Source organism: Brachycentrus maculatus, unplaced genomic scaffold (genome assembly GCF_059751285.1).
Source record: "Brachycentrus maculatus isolate JH-2025_06_01 unplaced genomic scaffold, ASM5975128v1 h1tg000092l, whole genome shotgun sequence".
Taxonomy (NCBI): domain Eukaryota; kingdom Metazoa; phylum Arthropoda; class Insecta; order Trichoptera; family Brachycentridae; genus Brachycentrus; species Brachycentrus maculatus.
Genome location: NW_028280846.1, coordinates 1,464,880 through 1,479,125, shown reverse-complemented (window position 1 = coordinate 1,479,125; position 14,246 = coordinate 1,464,880). Strand labels below are relative to the sequence as shown.

The following is a 14,246-nucleotide window of genomic DNA, read 5'->3' as shown; positions in this document are numbered from 1 at the left end:
AATAATGCGTTCTGTAAATAGGCAATTAATTGTTTTATTTTTGCTTGCTATTTATAAAGCACATATAAACATACACACATTAAGTGCCAATATACACGTTACACCAACGCACGCGTTACTAATCATTTATTATGGCGGACAGCATGCTTCTTGACAGAGCTGTCGGTATTTTAAATTTTTTCGATTGCATTGTTGTTTTAAAAATATATATATATATTCATTACTTTACTAACCTTAAAAATTAAACATATAACATATATAGAACTTCCAAGAATTTGAGTAGTGTGGTTGTCAGTAATGGGCAGAATTGGTGAATGTTACACGTGTGTAAAGTGATCACTCAAACCAGCCTATGAAGGTCGTCAGCTCTGTAAATGCCCAGACTTCCATATTTTTCTTCATCTTTGATGAGATGTTAAAAAATAATATAAGAAATGTGTGCTTTCTGTTTTTTTTCTATTTAAACAGACATTTCAAAGAGCACTGTGCAAAAACATTTATGTGTTTGTTAGGTATATTATTTTATTATGGATCAGATTGTGGAACTTGTTTTAATTCTTAAACGCTTCTTAACTATTTAAAAAATAAAAGTCGCTTGAAATTTATATTAAATGCTAAAATCTTTTACGTTTCTCTTTCAATATCTATTTTTCAAAATAAATACGTTTCAAATCCGTGAACTGATCCGGATAATAGGAGAATGCAGTTAAACAAGCCTTCGTCGTGCGACATAAATCTGCCTGTGGGCGATAGCTCTTAATGCGACACCATTACCGGGAAATTGGTTTCTACAGATGTTGTTGAAACAAAGGAAGTTAATTAAGGGCAACTTCCATACAACGTCTAATAGAATATAAACAGGGTTGTAAGATTACGGAACAACAATGGAGCTAAAATTCAGTCACTGAAACTCAAATCGAAATCATTCCTTTACACTTATGATTCAGGTAGAAACTTAGTGGCTAATTCGCCTTTTCACTGGCCAGAATGAAAATGGCAATATTTAAAAATGCTTTCGATATTTTTATAGCAATTATAAGCACGTGGTTTATTTATTTATATATAAATAGTGTCAGCACCTATATCAAAGCAAGGAAATGTTTTTTGGACAACCATACAGTTTTTTACAGAAATATATATGAATAAAAATATATATGTATAAAAAAGTAAATATGTGTAAAAAATATTTTAATATTTAAAATACAGTTTCATCAAGAAATGTGAGTACGACAAATGAGTCATTTTCTTTTTAAATTTAAACAAATTAAATTTTTTACAGTTCTCGTCGCCTAAAACATTTAGCAGCAGTAAGCTCGCTTGGCTATCATGATGGAGGTCCTGTATTCGATTCCCGTTTATAAAAGTTATTTTCACTGTAATATTTATTTGATAGCACACTAGACTAGTATAAGAAGCGCAAGATTGATCACCTAGCCTTCATGCAATAAACGATCAAGATAACACTACTGCGATACGATCCAGTACTTTTCGCACCATTGTATGAGGATAAATAATATAAGAAGAAAAATAATACACTGCCACTTGCATTATCCAAACGCTAAGAAAATACAATTGATAACTTTTATATTTTGAACATTTATTCCGTTGGCGATTCTTCTTTAACAAACATGCCTCGAATTTAGTGTCGTCTTAAATTCGCTTAGAAAGCTCGACGCAATGAATACCGCAAGTGCACTACTTTGCACCGTAAGTTTCCCGCATAAAAGCTCCTCCATCGAGATTTCGGAGGCTTTGTGGGGGACCTTTGTAGAAATATAGCGAAAACATGTTTCGCTAAGCTCTCGTGAAGTCACGACGCCCTTTCGCGAGCGGCTGCTGTTTTTACTACAGATTTCCTGTTCGCTAACTAAATATTAGTGAACACTTATCTGGTGAAACGTGCCAAGAATACTCGTACAATTTCTACAATATATACTCAATTCTCCATCTTTGATACAGTATTTAGTTGTAAACAGTGATTTAATCAAATATTTTAATTTATTTCCGAAACTGCTTCACTTGTTTAATGGTTTTAATAATAAAAACAAGAACTTAGGGCTTTGATATCAGAAAGTATTTATAATGAATCATTTAAGAATAACCTTTATAAAATTAAACAACTTTGTTTTAACCACTTTATTATTATTAGTAATCTTCAACCTACCGGTTTCGACAAAAACCTTGTCATCATCAAGGTGTAATTAATTCTAATATATTAAATACATTTAAATACTTATAATTAATTAAATTCCTTCACCAAAAACTTCCATACACACCGTACAAAAATCTTACGTTTTTTGGGTGATTCCATTAGTTGTTAATTAGATGATGTCATTAGATGATGACAAGGTTCTTGTCCAAACCGGTAGGTTAAAGTGTACTTATAATAAGAAAGTGGTTAAAACAAAGTTGTTTAATTTTGTAAATTTTATAAAATGTGCCACAAAGTATTTGCGAAAAGCATTTGAGAATATTTTAGAAGTGCGGTGATTTGACTTTGCAACAATTATGAAACCAATACAGCAATTCATGATCATACACAGTTGTCAAGAAAAGGTGATTTTGATGGCTAGATCATATACATAACATATTACTCTTGCCTCCTGAGAGCTTAAATCAGCTTTGTAAGTTTGCATTGAAACTTACTCTTTTTTAATTATTGAAAAAAATACGGATTATAATTTTACCGATCTTCATTAATAAGTGTATTCGATATAACTCAATACGACTTAAAGAATTACTAATTTCGTGGAATTAATACGAGCATGTTTCATATATAAACTAAGAATAAGATTGCTACTGAACATTTTGATATGAAAAATAACTATGATATTACATAAATAATAATGAGTGTGTAAGTGTATGTTTGTTTCTTTGCATTTATATGTGCATGTATAAACGAGGGCATATTTATATTTATGTATCTTTGATATGCATACACTTGATTTATACTTCTTTTATTTTTATTATATTGTTATTTCTTTTTGACATTTTGTTGTTATGCTCTTACTTTTTTTCTTTTTCATTTGAAGTAATTGCGTGTTTTTTACTTTTTCATTTTATTTCATAAATTTGTCATATAAACATTAGAGGCTTGCACTTTCTCTCCAAGGTTTAGAATGAAGAATAATAAATAAACATAAAATAAGTCAATATAAGAACTTTTTTTTTAAACTTTTCACCTAAGAATGTGTTTTTTTTCTGCATTCAAGTAGAAAAATGATCTTGACATAGTTTGTAACAATACCTTTGATAAAGTGACAAAAGTTAATGAAATTTAATATATATTTTTTGCAATGGTGTTCAAAACACCATAATTCACGGTGCACGTAAACCGCGCGTGTTTATTGCGTCGTATAATATGAAGTTAGTTTCGCAGGTACTCGCGGTATTAGCGTCAGGTTCCCGTCATAGTTTGCATGGGGAACGCAACCGCAGGTTGGCTGTAAAGTTGCAGCGCTACATCCGGTTAGACAGGTGGGCTTTGTGATTGGCCAAGTTTCCGGAAGTTGCGCATTATACGTGATACTCCGCCGGGGGACGCGGACGGACCCGTTTCATGAGGCGCGAATCTCCTGAAAACTTGAGTTTCAGAGTCATGTGGATGTATTTCAGAGATACGAAGTAAACTAGATTAATTTTAAACTTCGTGTCTTTATTTCACCCATTTACTCTCTGACCATCTGCATTTAAATAGTGCATAAGTCATTCCATCAGATTGACGCCTTGTTAACTTGATCGTTAATTATTTAAAGATTAGAATGTCCTGCATTCTAGGTGTTTGGATAAATATTATTTTTCTAAAAGTGCATAGAGCACTATGCAAAGCATCGCACGTAAGCAGTGTTACATTGATCGTTAATAACTTGAATAATCAGTCCAGTATTTAAGGTACGGGTGATATTAAATACAATAAAATCACATATATTTATTTTCCCCACTAGGAATCGAACCCTGAACCTTCAGAATTGTAATCAAACGCATTAACTACTGCGCTACCGATACACATGAAATGAGGCATTAAATAATTTATTTCATTCATTTCATTTTCAAACACCGTATTTAACAAATAAAACTTATTTTTTGATATATCAAATTATATGAAGAAGAAGATAACGTCGTCATAAGCTGGTCTGGAAATTTAACGTCATCATAAGCTGGTTTAAGTTATCACTTTACACACGTATAACATTCAAAAGTTCTACTCATGTTCAAACATCTCAAGATGTCAAAAAAAATAACTCCTAATTGGAGATAATCCAGATTTGTCAACAAGTATTTAGACACATTAAAATATTTGTAAGTAAAACTTATATAAAAAATATATAGATATTACAACAAAGTGACTTTTTAAGCATTTTTTTTACTGAATACAATGTGATCGTAGGATAAGCTAAGATATGGCTAAGACGTTTTTCTTCTCTTTTTCGCATGGTGAATAAAACCTTTTCAATCATTTTATTTCTTTGCACATTTTTTTTATATTTCGTATTATAACTGACCTTCTTTTTATATTCAGGTTTAGGATGAAACCCATAAAAGCTACATAAATATTTTATCCCAGAATTCAAACGACCCCTTTTACCTATTTTGCAGGAGGCCACTGGAAACATTAAAATAATAAAACTATTTATATGCGAGACCCTTTTTCTCTATCTGTACTCATTGTTATTACTTTCAATCTATTCAAAAACTCCAATACTTCATTCTGTAGACACTTGTTTCATAGAAAAAAAACTTATTCACATTGAGAAACCTTTACAATTCAGATTACCTTTTGGATACTAAATAAAGCGTTTCAATTAAAAATACAAGTTTCTAACTTCACCGTGTTAATATGCCAAAAAATCTTACATACTATGCTTCGTGATGTTTTTTTCAAATATTTAAAAAACGGTGGAAGAAAATTCTCCTTGTACGTGGATTTAAAAAGATTTCAGCATATTCACTTTGTAAATCTTAAAACTGATAATAATATGGATAGTAAATAATAAATTTACAAGGTTGATCCCTAAAAACAATGCAATAGATACATAGGAATCAATATTTTATATCAATCAATATTGTCACAGTTCATTATTCTTTTTTTCATGGATGTTTAAATTATTACATATCGTTGTCATACAGGAGAAAGTGACCAAGTGCATTGTTTTACAAAAACATGATCATTGACTATTTGATATCTTACTAGCTTAATATTGCTCTGAAAAAATACCAAAGGATTTTAAACTTGGAAGTATAATATATTGACTAGTTAAAAATGACTAACTGCATTGGTGTTTATTTTCTCGCCTAGCAATAGTGACTTAAATGGCCCACCTGAACGTTTTACGTTTTGGTAGTTGGTCACTTTCTCCTGTACGACTACGGTATATTTTTTTATTTATTATTTAATTGTTTCTGGCTGCAAATAAATAACAAAATCTTGTTAAAAAATTCACAGAAAAAAAAACTTTTACAAACATTTCATTTAATTAGTCCACGTACCGTATCTCATATACGTAGTACGAAATCTTTTTGTGCACTCGCTTGTATCCTGAGAGAGCATGCAGCGCGGCGCATTCGTACACTATATGCGTCCAATTTTAGTTTCATAATTTGGTTCAACTACGATAACAGCATTAATCTCCGGATAAAGTTAACTCCTGTTTTCCGGAACGGCATTTACGACGCACGTCTCTCGTACTAACGGGAAGTTAGTACGGGAGACTATCTCGTGTTTGGTCCAGAATCTGCAAAAGTGGTGTGCAAATTTATGTTGTACTTAGTATATCGTAAGCAGACTTTGTGTTCAACGTTCATGGGTCTAAATTAACAGAAAAATATGGAATTATATATTTTTAAGCCTTGCGAATAATTTAGATTTTTGATCTAGTAATTAACTATAGGATTATATGAATACCTTTCTATTACTTTCAAAATATTAACAGGAAATGTTTATCATAATTTTATTAATTAATACGATAGTCATTTTGCGGTACTAAATAAATCCATTTTTCGTTTAATTTTCGCATTGTAAATTTCACTTTTCATAAAACCTTTTAAGACACTTGTTTCGATGCATTCAGGATAATTTTTAAACACCGTATATGAGGCTATGTCTATATTTTAGAGTTGTGTCTTTGAGATGAGGAGGGGGGAGGGAACTGTTTATATTTATTATTTTTTAATTGTCATCAAAACACAAAGAATTTCTAAAAAAAATGTGGTATCAACTAGTGGAATATAAATTATAAGAACTTAATAAGAAATGCATAATTTATTTATAAATTTGTGTATGTTCATTAATTATATAATTAATATAGGTGCATATGTTATTCATTGATTCGGTTTTCTTTTTGTAGAATGAATTAATTTGATTTGTATTTTGTTTCACTTTTCACCTGTACCTACATGAAAACAACTCAAGTTTTAGAAATTTTAGTCGTGTAAAATAAAATAAAACTCATTATTTGGTATTATACGAGTGTTTAATTTTTTTCAAGATAATTTACGTATGTGTGCACAACACGTAAAACAAATTTTGTATTTTGTATTTTGTCTTTTAAAATGTTAATTATTCAACATAACACAATTTCTGTAGGTTATATATTAATGTTTGCTACAATGTATTATCAAGTAAAAAAATACATTACCTTTTTTCCTCACACGGAATGACTTACAGAAATCTGTGCCATTCTTGTATTTTTCCGACATAAGATATGTGATTAGTCTCAACGAGACAAAACCGACAACAATACATTCCACTTTACATGTTTTAGTAAAACATCCCTTACCCATTCACCCCTCGGCGGTGGGGTGGGGACGTTTACAAGACTGGACATCGGGGCATGTGATACATTAATGTCCGGCCCTTTCTTTGGAAAGCTCGGACAAAAAGCTTTTCACACAATTTCCCTAACAAACACGCGCCGGACGGAGACTGATGTAAGCAAAACATGCAATGCCCGAGATGTTGTCTTATGTAAATATTTAGGGAACGAGGGTTTGCTGATTCAGGGTGATGTGTTGGCAATTTTTCAGGAAATCAAAATTGAAAGCGAAATTTGCTCCACTACTTTCATTGGCGTGTGATTGATTTGTAGTAACATTAGATTACTGAATGATTTATTATTTCTTTATAAACTAAACGTGTTTGGAAACTGACGGACGCTTATTCAACATTAATTTATACATTCATTATTGATTTGGTCAGTCACTTTGTGGTAAAATCTATCCATTTTTAATTCAAGTTTTACCTAGTAAATACTACTATTTCTTAAAATCTATTATGACACGTTTTTCAATGCATTCCTGATAATTTTCAAATTCAATATTTGAAATGGTGTTGTTTGACAATGTTTGAAAAGGATGCGGAATGTATCGAAATACGTGTCACAATAGATTTTAAGAAATAATTGTATTAACTAAGTAAAACTTAAATTAAAAATTAATTTATACACTTGTCTTCTTCTTGCAATCTGTGTGATGATTGATTTACTTCTTTCACGATCAGTCTCCACCCGTCTCCATACTCCGCTCGTCACTTCGAGGTATTCGCTACAACGCACGTGAGAGATAATTTTGTCAATGCGAGTCAAGCGAGATCGTCCTCTGTAGTTTGTGCCGTCGCACTTGCTTTCAGCAATCGTAAGAAACAGAGGACTATTTTGCCTGCGATTTTTTTAACTGAAAAACTCGCTTTTTTTCTTGTTTTTTCGCATTGAAAAATATTGTGACATTACTTCCTTCCTTTTAACCCTTATCCACACCTTATGCTGCGTAAGGCACTGCATGGTATTGCCGCAGTATTATTTTGATCGTTACCTACAAACATGAAAGCAAAGTTATCACTACTGCATTTCAAAGACCAGTCCCCTGGACCGATCCAGGGTAAAATTAAATAAATCCGCCTCTGTAAACTAAACTTAACATGATAACCATTACACTGGTTATCATGTTTAGTTACCGTACTGGAGATTCTGGGCTAAATTTCCAGGGGGGAGTAAAATAAGTATTCGTGTTTTAACACACTAATATATATTTAATATTACCCTAGACTGGTCCCTTAAGTGCAGGAGTGACATGGCTTAAGAGTCTTAAAATTTGTTAGAGGTTATATTGAGATTTAGACCTTGAAAAAATTATAAAATAGAAATAATCACAGAAAACTTCAAATTATATCCATCCCTGTCAAAAGGATCACGTATTCAAGGAATGGCATTGGAGACATCTCTCAATTCCATTTTATTTATTTTGGCCCTTCTGAAATCTCTGTGTGAGGGTGGAAAAGCTCCGTATTGTCCGGCTTGGCCCATCTAGCGCGGTTCGCAGTATACTAATTTAAGTCTTTCAAACAGGTCCCTAGGACCATGTCTGTTTAGAACTACAACAACTTGTATGTTAGGAATTACATTGTTTTCGGAACATTGGTTTTAGGAAACATGCTTACAGTCGAATTTCGTTTGCGCTTTGCAAAATTTTGACCCATGTAAATTCCATAATAACAATTTATTTATAAAAAAAAATTGTTAATAAATTGAAAAACCATTATCTGGAAAAAATCTTCAGCTGAGTAAAAACATCAAATCATTTATCATATATTTGAATAAATATATTTTTTGTAATATGTAAAGTACTGTGATTAGTTTAATATAGGTAGGTACTCCAATGTACTGAAATATGTATGTAACTACACGCAATACAGGACAGACCAGTACATATATTGTACAGATAAATAATATATATATATATATATATATATATATATATATATATATATATATATATATATATATATATATATATATATATATATATATATATATATATATATATATATATATATATATATATATATATATATATATATATATATATATATATATATATATATATATTTATATTTATATATATATATATATATATATATATATATATATATATATATATATATATATATATATATATATATATATATATATATATATATATATATATATATATATATATATATATATATATATATATATATATATATACATATATATATATATATATACATATATATTTATATATATATGTATATACATATGTTTATACATATATATATATATATATATATATATATATATATATATATATATATATATATATATATATATATATATATATATGTATATATATATAAGCTTATATATATACAGCATATGTATGTAATAATCGAAATCTATCGAGGTCGAAAATTAACTGTGGAAGATTCCAAAAACACTTGGTGTATAAATAAACCACGATGATCAGCAATTGCTGAAAAAATAATAATTCTTTTGAATTGAATGATCTCCACTTATTTGAAACTTAAATAATATGCAATCATAACATGAATATATAAAACATTAAACTCTTATGCCCTTGAAGTGATACTAACAAAAGCAGCTGTGAATCTTATTTTGTGGAGAACATGGGAAAACGGTATAAAAAGCTTATTTTGTTTGATTGGCATTTGTAGAAGTCTATCCTGTAATCCTCGATCAGGAAGCTACCTATTCCTTATACAATAATAACACGGCATTCCATTTGCGTACAGAATAAAGAACTCTTTCAGTCAGCGATCTTGTATGACTGAACACAAATTTTCCACTCGACCCGTTTTCCTTTATCCACTCCTTCCTTTTTCTTTGTTTTAAATCGCACAAATGCTCAAAGGGAAACCATTCGCGGAACATATCAAAACCAGTTTCGTTAAACTAACTTCACATACGGAACGGTTATTGGCAAAGTTGTGAGTTAACTGCGCATGTTCGTGGAACATGTTCCGAAAGAAAGTTTATCAAAAACCCAGGATTCAAAGAAATTCTAAATTAGTTTTTATTTTGTTAAAAAATGTGAGTTTTTTCATTGAATTTAGACCCGAAAATGTTAACGAAGTTAGATCTAGAAAATAATCTGTTTATATAAAAAAAAAACTTCAAAATCTTTGCCTTTTTCAAACCACACATGACATCCTTACAGCTTTTAAAATACAGGTATTATTATGATATATCTTAACATTAATCAATAAATACCACGTTTTAAGTAAACTTAATGGGATTGTGCTTCAAAATAAAAATCTATGAGGTAGAGAGGATTGAAGAGAATTTCGAATTAAAAGACCAAAACGTGATCCACTTCCTTTCGAAATATGACCAAAAATATTAGTAATAATAATAAAAAAGTATTTATTACACAAATAACGAGACAATAATACAAAATAAGCAAAATAATTAAGTAATAATTCAATATCGAAATGATAAAATTATATCTCTAATACAATTTTTATTTTATTAATTGATCCGACAGCAATTTTATGGTAATATATAACCATGTTTTTAATTTTAATTTTAGTTACAAATTACCACTTTATCTTAAAATTTATTGCGATATTTGATAAGATTGCTAAAAAAACTTTGAATCTTTCAAAATACGTCTCAATAGTAGTATTTACCCAAATAAAATAGTTTATTATCCAATATTATTATACAAATTTCATGAAAAAGTTATTATTTCATCAAGTGAAAAATTCATTAAAAATCGAAGAGCTTCAAGAACTTAAAAATAACTCTTTACCTTGAGTTTAAAAAATACTTTCAAGAATTTTTCAGTTTTCATTTATTTCTCTTTATATTAGCATCAGTTAACAGAAGATTATATTTAATAATTTAAAACATATTAAGCGCACTTATCTTAAAAATCTAGATGTTTTATTGAAAATATATTTATCAAAAATGTTTTGCTCTTAATATTAAATCATCTCTCAATTTAGCTCAACATAAGCAACGGTGATTTATTTCTCATCTGAAAACTATTCATTTTGTTATTTACAAAACATTCCCTTAACCCTCAATGTGATTATTTCAGATAGAATACATTTTAGAATAATTATTTATTTGTTTATTTATTTATCAATCCAAGTTGCGCATCTATTGAGATGGCGAAACAAAGATACTGAGTGATAACAACCCTGATTTTGACTAAGCTACTTTGACAGAGGGCTGACGTCCCGGTAGAAGGCAAATGTCGAAACATCAAGTCGACTCTGGAGGCTAAAACCCTTTTGTGCCAGAAACTGGGCGCGCACCCTTCAGGCAGCGAGAGTTGTCACTCAAAATGGGGCTTAATGAGAATTGATGAATCTTCCCAAACTTTAAATTAGAATGGTACAGAACTTGTCATTTCAAAAGGTGCTCCAAAGATCATTAAGGATTAGTTTAAGTAATTAATATAAGGTCTGGCTTAGGCGTTTTTTAAGGAGTTACCTGAAAAGTTTGTTAACTAATAAGTCTTTCGTAATCAGAAAAAAAGGATTTAAAGATGGTATAAAAATCATCAAAATACGCAGACTTACTTTGAAAAAACATTTTATTTTTTCATTTTTAACAAGTAAGATATTACAAATAATAAGGTAAAAGATAAAGTAAGTATTGAAGAATTTAATATTTGTATTTTTTTATTTGTTTCTTTAACAACATATTCTTTATCATTGTGATGATAAAACTAAATATTTTAAAAATTAATCAATTCACTTCATCCAGTTAAGTGCTCTTTTTGAGATGATAGGAAAGAATTTCTATTCTAACCCTTATCAGTATTCAATCATATATTAAAAGGCACTGTATCGCATTGATGCGGTGTTTTCTTGATCCTAAATTACATGAAGGCAAAGTAAAATTAAGTCACCGTTCACATAGAATTAGTACATAAAACATGAGGATAACAATGTTCTTGTCGAAACCGGTTGGAAAAAGTGTACCAATAAAAAGTGGTTAAAACAAAGTTGTTTCATTTTATAAAGTTTATAAAATGTACCACAAAGTATCTGCGAAAAGCATTCAAGAAATTATTATTTAACCTTCATTTTTAGAATTGTGTACCATGAATCAATTAAAAAAAACTATGTATCATTTATTAAAAAAATCAGAATAAATTGTTACATTTGTGAAATATATATCTCAATTTAATAAATGTTTTTAAATGCGAGATGATATTCTACCACATGTTGCCGATAGTCATTTGCTAGTTGATTAAGGCTTAATGAGATACTGATGTTAATGTTATGTTAATTACTAACGCAGTGATGTGTTATTTATCTCATATTAATTAATAACATAATTATTACTATCATTATCAAAATCACTACCCTCCCTCCATATTACTTAGCTGTGACATGACACGCCTATATAACTCACATCAAGAACGCAGAAATACCAAGAGCACATGACTAGAAGGAGTCGGTACGGCCGGATGTCTCCTATGTCAGCATAATTAATTGGAAGTGTCACTTGAAGGTGGCTCACCCACTCGCAAGCATGCGCTTCCGGAATGTTCAAGATGCTCGTCATTAAACCACCATGTACCTATATAACTATCAGGAGAACATGCGCTAAATGTTCAATTTGTCTAATGAAATGAGTTCAGGCATTGTGATTCCCTTGTTTGTTTGAGGGGAAATTAGTGCTGGGTTAATTAGAACAATATTAACTAAAAACCCAACCAACTTTAAACGGAATTCATGGTTTTCGTATTGATTTTAACTATTATCATAAAATATGAATTAAATATCGTAGTCATTTCTAAATTTTACTTCAAACATTTTTATGTGAGATATACGCGTGATTCTATTTATATATTTTTAAAATAACAATAAATAAGAGTCTCTAGGTATTAATAAAATTCGTTCATCATTTACTTACCAACGGATTTTATATACATACAAATCCGATGAAATTGTAAGTTAATGACATTATAAAACCACTTTGTTACACTTTTTTAGTGTGTTTTTTTTGTTAATACTTGTCAGAACTGCTCCACATACGTAGGAATCATTGATTTTTTAATTGTTTATTGATATCGTATCAAAAATGGCGTAGGCTCTTAAGTATATGAAGATGATAACAGTAAATTTAGTGAGCAAATCACTAAACCAAACAATGACAGGTCGAATGACTTTTTTCACAAATTGAAAGTGTCCAATTTTTTGGTTCATAAGTTCAAGATTTCCTCCTCTAATAAAATCTTCTTAGTTATTCTTATCAAGATTTTTGTTGATATCTCAATGTAGATGAGGAAGTCTAATGAAATAGAAACAGTGTATAAAGAGACTAAAATCGGCAATAATAGGTCTTCAGCCCAGTAATGCTTAGAATTTCATACTACCGTTAAAATAAACTTAATCGTCTATACTGAATTATCAATTTATAAAAGACATTTTCATTCAAGATATGTCATAATTATTTATTTAAAAATGTATAAATATGCTTATAAAGTAATTTTAAACGAAAATTCTTGAATATTTTCGTATATAGAGAAAAACTGTCGATAAAAGAATATACTTGCTCAATCAATATCGGTTTTGATTTTCATTGTTTTAAAATTAACGTTAAACTCAATAAAATTATAAAGTAAAGTAAACCCCCCTACGACGTTGACATAGGTATCCCTTAATGTTGGGGAATTGTATAAGGGTTTAATATTTTAAATTGTATTTCTACATTTTAACCGTCGGAAATGACTGTAATTTTTACATTTGACATTTAAACTTTTTTTTGACATTTTAAATTGTAATACAATTTAAAAACATTAACTTCCCTATAACGTCTCCTCTGATAACGAGGTACTATTATGGGGGGCTTACTGTAAACACATTTCACTAAACTCAATACCATATTACCGTACATTATTATCTAAAATAATATTTCTCAATAAACACATTGATTGGCAACGCAAGTTCTGCGGATAAACGCGGAGCGTAAATCAACAATCGGAACCTATTTGAATGTGGAATCTCCGCAGAGAATCTTGTTCAACTCTCAAGTCACCCCCGTTGAGCCGCTTTCGGCTTTAATACTGTTATTCTATCTCAGATTTTGGCTGAAAACTATGTAAACAGTGGAGCGGAGGGCTTTTACGGGACCCTACCGGCGAGCTTCGCAGAGTTTGCCCTCAATCTTATCTCACGGACCATTTGATGTGAGACTGGGAAAAATACTCCAGTGATGGGCAAGGGAGTACGACTAAGTAGATCTGACTTCCCAAAAGTTATCCTAAGAAGATTTCCGATCAGAGATAAAATTGAATATTTGAAGAGGAGATTTATATCTCCCCGACGAAGCTACATACAAATTTTGACTTGTACTTACCGATGAATTTCGACTTGTATTTGAGTGATTTATAAACCGTGGAACCTACCCTAATTTTTCTTACTAAATAAATATTATATTATCACTTTCTTT

At 30.0% G+C, this 14,246-nt stretch overlaps 1 long non-coding RNA gene across 1 annotated transcript in view; it reads right to left on the bottom strand.

Moving 5' to 3' along the window:
* The window catches only part of LOC148310533 (uncharacterized), a 238,427-nt gene that overhangs the window by 158,793 nt on the left and 65,388 nt on the right, over positions 1 to 14,246 (bottom strand). The window lies entirely within an intron of this gene.